Source organism: Pelophylax lessonae (genome assembly GCF_965119305.1).
Source record: "Pelophylax lessonae genome assembly, chromosome: 3".
Taxonomy (NCBI): Eukaryota; Metazoa; Chordata; class Amphibia; order Anura; family Ranidae; genus Pelophylax; species Pelophylax lessonae.
The window spans coordinates 14918255-14932480 of NC_138770.1; the positions used below are offsets into that span (position 1 = coordinate 14918255).

The window sequence follows — 14226 nt, forward strand, 5'->3', positions numbered from 1 at the left end:
GAGTTTGGAAGACTAATGTCATAGACAGGTTGCCAAAAAGTTTAGGGCTTTAGAAAGGGCCTCCAATGGCTTGTCAATGTGGTGCCTTCTCCACTCTCCATCTCACGAATAAAACCCCAATGGATGACTCTCTATGAACTGATCACATTCCAATCACAGATCATCTAATCATTGGTAAAAAAGAAGACTCGGCACAGAATATTGTACAAATCGTTTTTATTGGACAAGATCAGAATAAGCGATTACCACACAGTAATGATATGAATAAAATAAAGCTTAAATCTTTTATAATAGAATTAACAAATGTGTCAAATGTATTAATAATCATACATTGGTTGGACCAATAAAAAGCCGGCTACTTCAATAAATCTAAATTAGCAAAAAATTTAGCAACCAATCATCAGGTATGCATTCTTGACCGTGATGCGATTGAGGACCCTATAATCAATGCACGGTCTCAACTCACCCCCCTTCTAAGAAGGTTCACCAGTGAAAGTTAAATCCTGATTGGCTGCTGTGGGTTAATGCATGTTACAGTGATCTTTTTCCATCCAGTAGGTTAGATCTATATACATATTTATAAGTAGAACACAAAAAGAATGTATTGTCAGAATTGTTTGTCTGCTGCCCCATGTATTGTCATGAATGCCCCCTTGTTGCCCATATTACCAACAGGTGCACACACCGTGGTGAAGAAGCACGATATTACGTGTGAAACGCGTCCACCTTTCTGTATCCCGTATTGACTGTCTGAAATAAATATCATCACTATAACCTGTTGGAGTGCGACCATTTTCATTGGTTTTATGCCCCATATATTGTCAGGATTGCCCACTTATTATCCCATGTATTGTGCGGATTGCCCACCTGTTGCCCCATGTTTTGTCTTAATTGCTCACTTGTTGCCCCATGTATTGTCATGATTTCCCGCTTGTTGCCTCATGTGGGGAGGGATCAGTAAAGGTAGACAGTTGAGTCATGATTTTACCACCCCCTTAAGCTTAAATGGCAGCCGGATGGGGCGGTACACATGGCACTGCAATTTGCGGCTACTGCAAACCTCACACCCCCCGGTCACATTGGGCAATGCTAGTCAACTGAATGGGGTTGTTCTGCAACAGCCCTGATGCATACAGTTGCGGCGTACTGGCGTGGACTTTACAGGGTTAACATAAGGGCTCCCAGCTGCCTGCCAAACCCACAGTGGGTCAGAGGGCGATGCGGGTGTAAACTAACCCCGAGTGGACTGTGGTGGTTTCACATTTTTTTATGACCTAAACAGTTCCACCCGTTACAATCCAGCGTATTCTGATGTTTCATTATATTTCCTTTATTTGTAAACTTTCCCGCACTCTGAGCATGAAATAGGACACTCGCCCGTATGAACTTTCTGGTTTCTAAGAAATAAACCTTTGTTTGGAAAACATTTCCCGCACTCGTAACATTAAAAAGGGCGCTCACCTGTGTGTAAGTAGGTGTTCTTTCTTAGTTAAACATTTCCTGCACTCTGCACAAGATTAGAGACGCTCACCTTTAGGAACTTTCCGGTGTTTAACAAGTAAACATTTGAGTGCAAAACATTTCCCGCACTCTGAACATGAATAGGGAAGCTCACCAGTGTGTATTCTCTAAAGGCTAAGAAAGTTTCCTTTATTATTAAAACATTTCCCGCACTCTGAACATGAATAGGGAGACTTAACTGTGTGTATTCTCTGCTGTTTAAGAAGGTTTCCTTATATGATTAAAACATTTCCCACACTCTTGTTAAAGAAATTATGAATGTTTCATAATTATTATGTGTGTTATAATCATTTATGTATACATATATAGAGTATACCTAGAAACTGCATTTCTTCAGCAGATTCTGCTAATAATTTAAACAGTGGCTACTGCATATCCTGTCATATGTTCTTTGTTAAAGTTTTCACATTTACAAAGACTTACTACATTGCCTGACTCCGTATATCCTGTACAGATGTTTGTAGACGAAGAAGAATACAATAGACTACTGTTCAACCCCCCTCCTTAGGATATATTAAAGGCGGTATAGGCCATCATTTATTGTCCAAAGGAATAAGGATAGGAACCACGTATGCAAACCAGACGGGTTATAGAAGCTCACAGAAGTATGTCGATATAACCTATCTCCTCGTATACAAGTATTAAATGAATTCTTCTTTGAATCAGCTTGTGGTCTAAAGGTAAATTCCTTGACAACTCTGAAAATTAACAGGGAAGCTCACCCCTGTGCATTTTCTGATGGCTAAGAGGGCTTACTTCATGAGTAAAACATTTCCCGCACTCTGAACATGAATATGGAATCTCCCCTGTGTGTATTCTCTGATGCCTAAGAAGATTTCCTTTCTCATTAAAATGTTTCCCCCGCACTCCGAACATGAATAGGGACGCTCACCTGTGTGTATTCTCTGATGGCTAAGAAGGAATCCTCTATGAGTAAAACATTTCCCACACGCTGAACATGAATAGGGACGCTCCCCTGTGTGTATTCTCTGATGGTTAAGAAGGTTTCCTTTATAATTAAAACATTTCCCACACTCTAAAAATGAACAGGGAAGCTCACCCCTGTGGCTAAGAAGGTTTCTTTTGTGATTAAAACATTTCCCACACCTGGCACATGAATAGGGACGTTCAACAGTGTGTATTCTTTTGATGGGTTAGAAGGCTTACTTCATGAGTAAAACATTTCCCGCACTCTGAACATGAATAGGGCGCTCACCTGTGTGTATTCTCTGATGGCTATTTAGGCTTATTTTATGATTAAAACATTTCCCGCACTCTGAACATGAATATGGAAGCTCCCCTGTGTGTATTCTCTGATGGCTAAGAAGGTTTCCTTTTTGAGTAAAACTTTTCCCACACTCTGAACATGAATAGGGACGCTCACCTGTGTGAATTCTCTGGTGCTGAAGAAGGTGTTCTTTTTGACTAAAACATTTCCCGCACTCTAAACATGAATATGGAAGCTCCCCTGTGTGTATTCTCTGATGGCTAAGAAGGGTTCCTTTCTCATTAAAACGTTTCCCGCACTCCAAACATGAATAGGGACGCTCACCTGTGTGTATTCTCTGGTGGTTAAGAAGGCTTCCTTTATCCTTAAAACATTTCCCGCACTCTGAACATGAATAGGGACGCTCATCCGTGTGTATTCTCTGATGCCTAATAAGGACTCCTTTATCATTAAAACATTTCCCGCACTCTGAACATGAATAGGGAAGGTCACCTGTGTGTATTCTCTGATGGCTAAGAAGGCTTCTTTTATGATTAAAACTTTTCCCGCACTCTGAACATGAATAGGGAAGGTCACCTGTGTGAATTCTCTGGTGCTGAAGAAGCCTTACTTTATGATTAAAACATTTCCCGCACTGTAAACATGAATAGGGACGCTCCTCTGTGTGAATTCTCTGGTGCTTTAGAAGGGTTCCTTTTTGGCTAAAATATTTCCCGCACTCTGAACATGAATAGGGAAGATCACCTGTGTGTATTCTGTGGTGCTGAAGAAGGTATCTTTTCTGTTTAAAACATTTCCCGCACTCTGAACATGAATAGGGACGCTCCCCTGTGTGTATTTTCTGATGATTATGAAGGCTTCCTTCATGATTAAAACATTTCCCGCACTGTAAACATGAATAGGGACGCTCCCCTGTGTGAATTCTCTGGTGCTGAAGAAGGCTTGCTTTTTGACTAAAACATTTCCCGCACTCATAACATGAATAAAGACGCTCATCTGTGTGTTTTCTCTGATGGCTAAGAAGGCTTTTTTTGTGTTTAAAACATTTCCCACACCCTGAACATGACAATGAATTCTCTCCTGTATGACCCCCTTTATGATTTAAGGAAGATTCCCTGAGATTAGATAGTTTCCCGCACCCGCCGGCACTGTCAGATATTAGAGGACTATGTGAAGTATCAGGAGATTCCAATGATCTCCTCCAATGGTGAGGTCTGTCATGTATATTATGAGGAACGGGATTTACTTCTGGAGAAGATGCCATGTCCTTATCTTCTGTAGTCACATCTTCCTCCGATGTCCTTCTATTCCCACCACAGAGTCCGTCTGTCAGAAGACAAGAAAAATTACCAAGAGTTTTCCACACTCATATACACTGCTCAACACTTTATAATCAGAGTATAGCATCAAGTCAGGGAAACTCCTGGGATATTCATCTGCTCAGTGAAGTAGCAGAGGGGGTTGTTAATCAGTTTCAGCTGGACAGGGCCGTAGAAGGTCCTTAACCCATCAGCAGGACCGGTATCTGCTCCTTTGTGCAAGGAGGAACAGGATGAGCTCTGCCAGAGCCCTATAAAATGACCTCCAGCAGGCCACTGGTGTGAATGTCTCTGACCAAACAATCAGAAACAGACTTCATGAGGGTGGCCTGAGGACCCAACGTCCTCTAGTGGGCCCTGTGCTCACTGCCCGGCATCGTGGAGCTCGATTGGCCTTTGCCATTGACCACCAGAATTGGCAGGACCACCACTGGCACCCTGTGCTTTTCACAGATGAGAGCAGGTTCACCCTGAGCACATGTGACAGACGTGAAAGGGTCTGGAGAAGCCATGGAGAACATTATGCTGCCTGTAACATCGTTCAGCATGACCGGTTGGGTGGTGGGTCAGTGATGGTCTGGGGGAGGGGTATCCATGGAGGGATGCACAGACCTCTACAGGCTAGACAATGGCACCCTGACTGCCATTAGGTATTGGGATGAAATCCTTGGACCCATTGTCAGACCCTACGCTGGTGCAGTGGGTCCTGGGTTCCTCCTGGTGCACGACAATGCCCGGCCTTATGTGGTGGGAGTATGCAACCAGTTCCTGGAGGATTGAGGAATTGATACCATTGAATGGCCCCCACACTCGCCTGACCTGAATCCAATAGAACATCTCTGGGACATTCTGTTTCAGTCCATCTGACATTTTTCGTTGCCGATACCAATACTTTGAACATTGAATATCGGTATCGGCTGATATTTTAGTACATTTAAAAAAAAAAATGTATTTTAAACACTTGACAGGTACTCTTTTGGAGGGACCTGAGGGTCTAAAAGACCCCAAACCCCTCATCTGCACTTAAAAGCATTCAAAACGACAAGTTTGGCTTTTTTGAATGCTGTCATTTTTTTGAATCTGGCGCCGAGTACCCGGAAGTGATGTCATGAATGCGGCTTTGATCAGGTCTTCGGCAGCTGTGCAGGCTGGTTGCCTGGGTCTCCCGTTGGGACGGGAGACTCGGGCGAGCCGCAGAAGGCTGTCTTGTAATGAAAGCTGAGTGGCTTCTCAGCCGCATCGGTTGTCATTACAAGACAGCCGACTGTTGGCTATAGACGCCGGTACCAGAGTGATGCAGGAATCACTCCGCTCCGGTACATGCACTTTCCCGAAATATCGGCAATATCGGTCACCTTGGTGGCCGATTCCTATATATCGGGGAAAGTGCATACCGGCCCCCGATATATCGGCTACTGATCCTCAAACATCAATCCATATACCCAAACAGTTTTTGTATTTAGTGGCCATCACTCACCTGTGCTGATGTCTGGAGAAAATTTCTCCTCTTTAACTTTGTCCATCATCCCAACCTCTTCCCTGAACTGCTGATCACCCCTCACATACGTCTCTTCTTCCTCTTTAACCTCATCTTTTATATCTATCAGATTTTCATTCTAAACAAACAAAATAGCGGGGGATGGTTTCTTTAAACTGTGAGCACAAATAACCTTATACCTAAAAGTGGAATATATTTTCATACAGTCAGATCACTTTTAGGATCTCGACATCCATCTTCACCTACCTGATGATGGTGAGGGATGGTGTGACCTTCCTGTGTGGAATCCCAGGAATACAGAGGACGGGGACATCTCTCTGGTGGGTTCCCATTACTGGATCCATCTGTAGGAAACACACACACTGACTGAATACATTGTTTCTATGTGTTTATCAGATGATGGGGGATCTAGGTGGAGCCTCCGTACTGCTCTCTCCTTTACAATAAAGTCTCCTCTTACCCGGTGATGTGAGGGGCAGCTGATTCTCCATCATGATGTCCTTGTAGAGATCCTTGTGTCCTTCTAAGAATCTTCTGAGAATCCTCCTCACCTCTCTGGTCAGGTCTGTGTGTTATTAATAGAGATAAGAGCGATATCATGAGAGAAGCGAGAGAAAGCAAGGTGGCAGCATGGGGTTTGGGTGAAGAGTGGGGGGCAGAAGCATCAAATATGGGGTGTGACGAGTTGAGATCTGCAATGTTAAATAAGGGAATGAGGAGTGGGGGACAACAGTGTTAGATAGGGGGTGTGGAGCGGGGGACAGTGGTGTTAGATGGGGAGTGAGGAGCGGGGGACAGCGGTGTTAGATGGGGGGTGAGGAGCAGGGAACAGCAGTGTTAGATGGGGGGGGGGTGAGGAGCAGGGGACAGTGGTGTTAGATAGGGGGTGAGGAGTGGGGGACAGTGGTGTTAGATGGGGGTGAGGAGTGGGGGACAGCAGTGTTAGATGGGGGGTGAGGAATGGGGGACAGTGGTGTTAGATGGGGGGTGAGGAGCGGGGGACAGCGGTGTTAGATGGGGGCAGGTAGCTGTGTCTGGTGTCTTCTGACACATGCAGAGTATAGATGGCATAGACACGGTGGGGTTCCCGGTCATCCACTATATACAGATCTGGGGACCCAGTTGGTGTTGGGGCAGAGGAAGGGATTAATGTTAGTAGTGACGAGGGAGGAAAGCTGCTGAATATTTCCAGAGGTGAGTGTCGGGGTCACCCTAAGCTCTGCCTCTTCCCCAAATAGATTATGAGTACCTCAGCTCTGCCTGGTGAGGGTGCTACAGGAGAGCTGGAGGAAGTTTTGCTGCTCATCCTACTTATTTGATTTCACCGGGGGACTGCAATCTGATTCTCAGTGTTATGCGTTCCTCTGTTTCTTTCCTCTGGCATAAAAACGGAAGGAGAACATTTTCTTTATGTAATTAAAGATTATAAATAGAAAATAATATCTTATTACCTCCTCTGCTGCCACTTCTCCTCTCTTCTTCCTCGGACAGAAAGTCTCTGTGGAATACAGACAGGAAGTGATGTCAGATACAGACAGGAAGTTCCGGGTGAGAGGTGAGTTGGAAGGAAGTAGAGAGGAGACGTTGTTGGAATAGGCAGCAGAGGAGGTAATAAGATCTTATTTTCTATTAACACCCAGTAACCCCCCGTCATGTCCGTCCTCTTCCTCCATAGTCACTGTGACATCTTTTATCTCCAGCAGATGATGATACACACATAGTGTGGAAACCTAGATTAACCCCTTCAGGGTTAGAACCCACTTTTGTGGCCGGAACATTCCCTTTATTTTGAAGATAAATTCTAGTAATATGTTCCTCTAAACAAACAGCACTGACAATAAATAGACAAGACAATGACCATCCTGACTAGAGATGGGCTCGGGCGTGTTCGAGTTTGCACGTGCCCGATCCCGCCAGGAAGCCGACACTGCACTCCGCTAATCACAGACAGTGAGACATTTCCCGATCCGCAGGTGCACAGATCAGTAAATGTCTCACTGCCTGTGATTAGTGGATTGCAGTGTTGGCTTCCTGGCGGGATCGGGCACGTGCGAACTCGACCACGCCCAAGCCCATCTCTAATCCTGACCATACATGGCCTACAAAGGGCAATTATTACACAACACAGGCAGCCAATGGGCAATCATTACAATATGCAGCCAACACAATGATGGAGTGCAGGGGTCAGGAGTATGGAGCCCCTTACATTGCTGGTCAGGAGGAAGAAAACATTCCCTAGCCTGCCATGAAGAATATGTTCTATCATTGGTGTCAGAGGGAGGAAAATAGTGAGGGCTCTGAGGAAAGTATAGGAGCTACATAGTTACATAGTTAGCGAGGTTGAAAAAAGACATCAGTCCATCCAGTTCAACCTATGATGTGTGTGTGTGTGTGTGTTTTCTGTTAACCGTACATTGTATACCCCTGTATGTTGTGGTCTTTAAGGTGTCCATCTAATCGTTTTTTGAAACTATCAATGCTCCCTGCAGATATGACTGTTTGCGGAAGAGAATTCCACATCCTTACTGCTCTTACAGTGAAGAACCCTCTGCGTATTTTAAGGTTAAACCGCTTTTCCTCTAGTTTTAGTGAGTGGTCACGTGTCTTATTGTATTCCCTTTCACTGAATAGGTTTTTCCATATGCTAGGGTTGCCAGTACAGTATTTGTACATTGATATCATATCACCCCTCAATCGTCTCTTCTCCAGAGAGAATAAGTTCAGTGCTTGTAGTCTTTCCTCATAGCTTATGTCCTCCATTCCCCTAATTATTTTTGTTGCCCTTCTCTGGACTTTCTCCAGTTCCAGCACATCCTTCCTGAGGACCGGTGCCCAGAACTGGACAGCATACTCCAGATGTGGCCGGACCAGAGTCTTGTAGAGTGGGAGAATAATCTCTTTATTTCTGAAGTGAATCCCCTTTTCCCTTATCTTCTTTCAGGACAGGCATTTCTGAGAGAACCTGGCTCCTCCCTTCCTAGGAAACACCGCCCCAATCAATTGGATTTAAGCCTCCCTCCAGCTGGCTGCCTCAGTTCTGGTGTTTCCTCCAGCGGGGAGACACCGTCCAAAGAGGAGCCATAGCTGAGGCGGGGAGGCTGAAGCTACAAGGGAGTCAGGTACTCTCAGAAGCGGCCATAAAGACAGCACCGGGGGGGCACCCGCCTACCTGTCGGCCGCAAAAAGATGTTTATCACCCCAGCCCCGCTCAGGGGGTTTCCCAGGCTGGGGGGGCTGCTCTCCGCGCTCGGGGAGAGCGTCCGACGATTGTGCACCGCCCCCCACCCCCCCCCCCCACTGTACGGCCGGTATGGAGCAGCCGGGCCGGATGACGGAGGATGTCACTTCCGGTAGGGGCGGGCACTTCCGTCAGCAACCGCGACTTCCGGGTCGCGCCGGTGAGCGGGCCAGATATGAAGGCTGGTGCATTTCAAAGAGCTGGGGGACAGCTGCCTGAAGGATTTGTGAGCCACTCCAAGAGCCATGTCGGAGGCACAGGCCTCAGGGACTGCTCCGGGGGAGAACAGCACAAGCCACCATAAGGAGACCTGGGGTGGTACTCCTTTACCTTCTCCCTCTAGCTCCATTTCCTTCCCCTAGAGGCTCTATAAGGGGATCGGGGAGGCTTGAGGGTTACACTGTGGGATCTTTTGGTGATGGTCGTCCCTAGTAACACCCTCGGTTGGGGCAAGCTGTGCGGGCTGGGGGCGCTAGTGAGAGTACATGTTTTTACTATGTTTGTTTAAATTTTTTCAGATTAAGGCCTCTGAGATAGCAAAAACAGCCCATATTGCAAAGAAGAGATGCCCTTCCTGCAAAGCTAACATGGGGGAATCCTGGACTAAACCCTTATGCAAGGATTGTCTGGATAGTTTAGTCAGGGAGCACACAGAAAGTAAAAATGCAGCCTTAGCTACATCAGTCAAGGAGCTTACTAGCACTTTTCAGTCTTTTAAAGATTTGTTTGCTACCATTCAGCTTCCGCAGAGTTCCCCCCAGTCGGCACGGCAGGAAATTGCTCCAACGCCACAGGTACTACCCTCTACAAGTGGGGAAGCACCAGTGGTTCTTGAATATCAGGGGGAAGAGTGTGACAGCACACACCCCCCCCCCAATTCCCAAGGGGAATCTGAGGCAGAGGGGTCGGATGGGGAATCCAACAGAACCTCTAGGTACAAACTGTCTTTGGAAGAGGTGGAGGGCCTTCTACTGGCCATCCAAACCACTCTGGGAATCCAAGAGGAAAAGAAAACCTTATCCCTACATGATCAGATGTATGGGGGTCTGGGAAAACCTAAGAAAATTTTTTTTTTTTAGTACACAAGGTCCTGGTAGACACCATAAAAGAAGAATGGCAGGACCTAGAAAGAAAACCATTTTTTCCGGGGCTTTAAAAAGGAGGTTTCCTTTTTCTGAAGATGATTCGGCCGTCTGGAATAAATCACCTAAACTGGACGCAGCCTTTTCACGAGTCTCCAGACATACGGATCTGGCTTTTGAGGATATGGGATCTCTTCCTGATCCCATGGATAAGAGAGCAGACTCCCTCCTCAAAAAAGCATGGGACTCTTCTTTAGGAAACCTAAAACCTTCTATGGCAATTACTGTGGTAGCAAGAAACATGGAGTATTGGCTAACTCAGATAAAGGCGCACATTGAGGCTGGTACGGCCAAGGAGACCATATTGTCGTCTTTCCCCATGCTGCTACGGGGAGTAGCATATATTGCGGATGCCTCTGTGAAGTCGGTGCGCATGACGGCCAGGTCATCTGCCTTAACCAATTTGGCTAGGAGAGCCCTTTAGTTAAAAACTTGGCAGGGAGACGGGTGATCCAAATCTAAGCTGTGTGGGATCCCATTGACGGGGGACTACTTATTTGGTCCAGGGTTAGAGACCATCCTAGACCAAACGGCAGATCGGAAAAAATCCTTTCTGGTAAAGCAGGGGAAAAAGGTGGGATTCAATAAAAGATCATATCCCCAAAAGAATTTTTTGGCTCCAAGAAAATCTGAAGGACAGAGAAAATCCTGGAGTCAAAAAGGGAAGGGCCATGGGGGGGGGCTATTTTTCACCCTCCTGAACAGCCCAGAAAGTCACAGTGACAGCCTCACCACAGTGGGAGGGAGACTGGGGGCTTTTCTTCCACAGTGGGAAGAGATCACCTCCAGCTATTTTATCATGGATGTCGTAAGATGGGGCTATCAGCTGGAGTTCTCAAGCCAGGATGTTAGTTACCCATCTGCCAAGGTGCGAGAAGAAGGCCACAGCCATACTCTCCTCCCTCAAGGACCTGAGCAAACAGAAGGTCATCAGGAGGGTATCACCAGGGGAAGTAGGAGAGGGGCTCTACTCCCACATTTTTGTGGTGGTAAAGCCCTCAGGCAGTTACAGGTTGATCTTAAACCTAAAGCCCCTGAATCGTGCAATCAGATACAGGAAGTTCAGGATGGACTCTGTTATATTCGATAAGGGCTATCCTTCCCCCAGACTGTTATATGGCCTCAATAGACCTCAAGGATGCCTATCTGCACATTCCCATTGCAGAGAGAAGCCAGAAGTTCCTGAGGTTAGCCATAAAAACAAGAGAGGACATACAGCATTGGCAGTTTCAGGCCCTCCCATTTGGTCTATCCTCTTCCCCCCGAATATTTACAAAGGTCATGGCAGAGACTTTGGCATTCATGCATCTGCAGGGGTTGTCGGTCATAGCTTACCTAGACGACCTGTTACTTTTTGCCCATTCCCGAGAACAATTGTTAAGGGACCTCCGAGATGCAACACGGATGCTGGAAAGTCTGGGTTGGCTACTAAACCTAGAAAAATCCTCCCCAGTACCAACACAAAGGATATTATTTCTGGGCTACGAGATAGACTCCACTGTACAGAAAATCTTCTTACCTCTGGACAAAAAGCAGAGGATAGACAAGGCGGTAGGGCTGTTACAATCCAACCAAGCAATCTCAGTCAGACAGGCCATGTCCATACTGGGGTTTCTAACAGCCGCCATCCCAGCAGTTCAGTGGGCAGGCCTGCATTTCTGTCCCTTAAAGCTGTGCATTCTGGAAGCGTGGGACCACAGCCAGGACTCCCTGGATACTCTAATCCACATCCCAACCGGAGTAAAGCGATCCCTGTGGTGGTGGAGAAAAACTTCAAACCTATTGCAGGGCCTCTATTGGGTTCAGATAGCTTCCACCATTATCACCACAGATGCAAGCAGCACAGGCTGGGGGGCCCATCTAGGATCCAAGCTAACGCAGGGGTCTTGGGGACCGGAAGAAGCGAAACAATCCTCCAACTGGAGGAAATTGAGGGCAGTAGAGCTGGCCCTCAGAGCCTTCCAGGAAGACTTGCAGGGATGCAGAATCCAGGTTCGGTCGGACAATGCCACAGTGGTGGCATATGTAAACCGACAGGGGGGAACCAGGAGCAATCTCCTTTGGGGTTTGGCAAAAAGAATCTTGCAATGGGCCAAAGTTCAAGTTCTCTCTCTTTCTGCGGTTCACCTCAAGGGAGAGTTAAACCAACTGACCGACTTTCTCAGCAGGAGAACAGTAAGGGAAGGCGACTGGACTCCAGTGTTAATTTCGTCGACTAAAACCGACTAAAACGTTTTCGTCGACTAAATTAACACAATTTTAGTCGACTAAAATACGACTAAAACTAAAACAATTCAGATGACTAAAATACGACTAAAACTAAAATGGCATTTTAGTCAAAAGACTAAACTAAAACTAAATTGATATTTGCTGCCAAAATTAACACTGGTGCATGCTCAAAGCTTAATACCATAAATAATAACATATTAGATTTTTCACTCCAGGACCAGCAGTAGTATATAATGAGTTTGGAAATTGTAGAGAAATGCTTAAATAATGCATTACAAATTACAATTGAACTACACCCATTCGATTATAGATGACTAAAATGAGTTTTAGTCGACAAAAATGTAGGACGTTTTAGTCGACTAAAATGTACTGGAGTTTTAGTCGACTAAATACGACTAAAACTAAAACACTTGCAGAAGACTAAAATGGGACTAAAACTAAAATGCCATTTTAGTCCTAAGACTAAGACTAAAACTAAATTGAAATTTGCTGCCAAAATTAACACTGCTGGACTCTGAACCAGGAGGTGTTCAATGGGATTACCCAGAGATGGGAAATACCGAATATCCTGTTTGCCTCACGGCCAAACGCAAAGTCACCTCAATTCTTTTCCCTGAACAGATGGGATGGAGCTCTAGGAGTGGACGCTCTGGCTCAACCTTTGGCTTTCCCCAAATCTTATGCCTTCCCTCCGCTGGTGCTAATACCAGCGGTCCTGAGGAAGTTTCAGGAGGAAAGTATGACGCTAATCCTTATAGCGCCACACTGGCCAAGGAGGCCATGGTTCTCGACCCTAAAACACCTAGCGGTAGAACCCCCCTGGTTATTACCAGTGAGAGAAGATCTCCTCTATCAGGGCCCAGTACTCTGTCCTCAGGCACAACGTTGGAGCCTTGCAGCCTGAAGAAGAACTGTTAAGGAGCAAGGGTTTCTCGGACCAACTGGTACCAACTCTGCTAAGAAGCAGAAAGAAAGAGACACAGAGCATTTACCTAAAAACTTGGAAGTTTTTTAAAGGTTGGTGTAAAGCAAGCTCTTTAGACGCAGGAAGCACAGTGTCAGTACTCGAGTTCCTGCAAGAGGGGGCAAACAAGCGGTTAGCCATCAGCACCCTGAAAAGCCAAGTTTCAGCCATTAGCATGTTCCTAGAAATTCCCTTAGCAAAGGATCCCTGGGTGATCCGTTTCTTTAAGGCTTTGAATAGACAAAGACCAGCAGGAAGTCTCCCATTTCCAATGTGGGATCTGTCCTTAGTTTTGCAGGCTCTCATTAAAGAACCATTTGAGCCATTTGAGTCTTGTTCGGTGAAAACCTTAACCCTCAAGACAGTTTTTTTAGTGGCAATCACTACCGCCAGACGGGTTAGTGAGCTAGAGGCCTTTTCAGTTAAAGCACCTTTCTTACAGATTTTTGCAGATCAAATTATTTTTAAGACCGATCCAGCATTTCTTCCCAAGGTGGTCTCGAAGTTCCATAGAGACCAGGAGATAGTGATAGCGACGTTTTGTTCAGATCCTGTAAGGGAACAGGAAATTAATTTTCACAAATTAGATATCAGAAGATATGTTCTGCAATACTTAAACATCACGAAGGAGTTCAGGAAGTCAGATTCCTTTTTTGTTTTATTTACTAGTTCAAAAAAGGGTACTAAAGCGTCCAGACGGTCAATAGCCATATGGCTTAGGCTAGCCGTTAGTGGGGCTTATAGGCTTTCCGGGAAGGAGGTTCCTATGGGTATCAAGGCGCATTCTACAAGAGCAATGGCGACCTCTCAGGCGGAAAGAGCTGGAGCTACCCCGGAGCAGATCTGTCGGGCAGCAACCTGGTCCAGCTATACAACCTTTTCCAGATACTACAGACTGGACCTACTATCCGCTAAAGATCAGGCTTTTGGGCAAAAAGTCCTGCAAGCGGTAGTCCCACCCTGAAAGTAAGTACTCGCTTATCCTCTCAGAAGTGCCTGTCCTTAAAGACGTTAAGGGAAAATTAAAGTTACTTACTGGTAACGTCTTTTCCACTAGTCTTTCAGGACAGCACTAATACCCACCCAA

General features: G+C 45.9%; 2 protein-coding genes and 1 pseudogene across 3 annotated transcripts in view; 1 reads left to right on the plus strand and 2 right to left on the minus strand.

Moving 5' to 3' along the window:
• Positions 1-14226, plus strand: part of LOC309550227 (uncharacterized protein) — a 1381219-nt gene that overhangs the window by 1175006 nt on the left and 191987 nt on the right.
• The window catches only part of LOC309550746 (uncharacterized protein), a 224815-nt gene that overhangs the window by 143951 nt on the left and 66638 nt on the right, over positions 1-14226 (minus strand). The gene's annotated exons all lie outside the window — the stretch shown is intronic.
• LOC309548734 overlaps positions 2227-14226 on the minus strand; it is a 65341-nt pseudogene continuing 53341 nt past the window's right edge. Inside the window, exons 5-7 of the transcript in view lie at positions 13006-13131; positions 2714-3765; positions 2227-2557 (exon numbers count right to left, since the gene is read on the minus strand). The product of the transcript in view is annotated as an uncharacterized misc_RNA (transcript). The remainder of the gene's footprint in view (positions 2558-2713; positions 3766-13005; positions 13132-14226) is intronic.